A 424-nucleotide genomic window follows, 5' to 3' on the forward strand; every position below is an offset into this window, starting at 1 on the left:
AACATGGGCGAAGGTAAGGGAAAAATTAATACGAGAGAAGCAACTCAGGGTGGCTAAGGCGAATGTCAGGCCCATAGTTTATAAAAAAGGACCTCTTGCATTGGGAACCGTAGTGTACAGAAAACTACGAACAGCTCGCACTAAAACAGCCGCGCGTTACGAAGGTCCGTACAAAGTCGTAACGATCCGGGAGAATAATTTGTACACAGTCAGGGACGTAATCTACCCATTTCGCTCACGTACGGTACAAATTGAGGAACTTCGAGTGCCTCACATAATGCCTCAGAGCGAGCCGGGCGGCTGTGCTCAGCCTGGACCATCTCACAGCTAAATTTTTTTTTTGTATTTGTACATATAGGTTAAGTCTAGGTTAAGTTCAAGTTGCTGTATATATAGGTTAAGTCTAGGTTAAGTTCCAATGTTC

The sequence above is a fragment of the Halyomorpha halys genome, unplaced genomic scaffold (genome assembly GCF_000696795.3).
Source record: "Halyomorpha halys isolate HHAL.00 unplaced genomic scaffold, Hhal_1.1 Scaffold584.1, whole genome shotgun sequence".
In the NCBI taxonomy this organism is placed as follows: Eukaryota; Metazoa; Arthropoda; class Insecta; order Hemiptera; family Pentatomidae; genus Halyomorpha; species Halyomorpha halys.